The sequence below is a fragment of the Phalaenopsis equestris genome, unplaced genomic scaffold, assembly GCF_001263595.1.
Source record: "Phalaenopsis equestris unplaced genomic scaffold, ASM126359v1 Scaffold000002, whole genome shotgun sequence".
NCBI lineage: Eukaryota > Viridiplantae > Streptophyta > Magnoliopsida > Asparagales > Orchidaceae > Phalaenopsis > Phalaenopsis equestris.
Genome location: NW_018164444.1, coordinates 66,860,973 through 66,861,286, shown reverse-complemented (window position 1 = coordinate 66,861,286; position 314 = coordinate 66,860,973).

Below are 314 nucleotides of genomic sequence, written 5' to 3'. Positions count from 1 at the left end.
AGCAGGCGGGTCGATCCTATCCACAAGAAGAAGGCGGTCGGCACCTTGCTACGGCAGAAGGGGGCAGGGGGTAGGTTGGTTCCACGAGAGGCTTAATTACATACTCAAGGAGGAGAAATTGAAGCAAATTTGGACGGAAAGTGTTCAAATGCTGCGGGAGGATTCTATTAAGGGGAGGAACCTAGGATTTGCTTTTTTGTACATGTTTTGTTGGTTACTGTGTTTTTCTTTTTATTGTGGGGTTTCTAGGGTCGTCTAGGGTTGTGGGAGAGCTGATCCGCCTATCAAATAGTAGATTACTATTGTATCTTGCT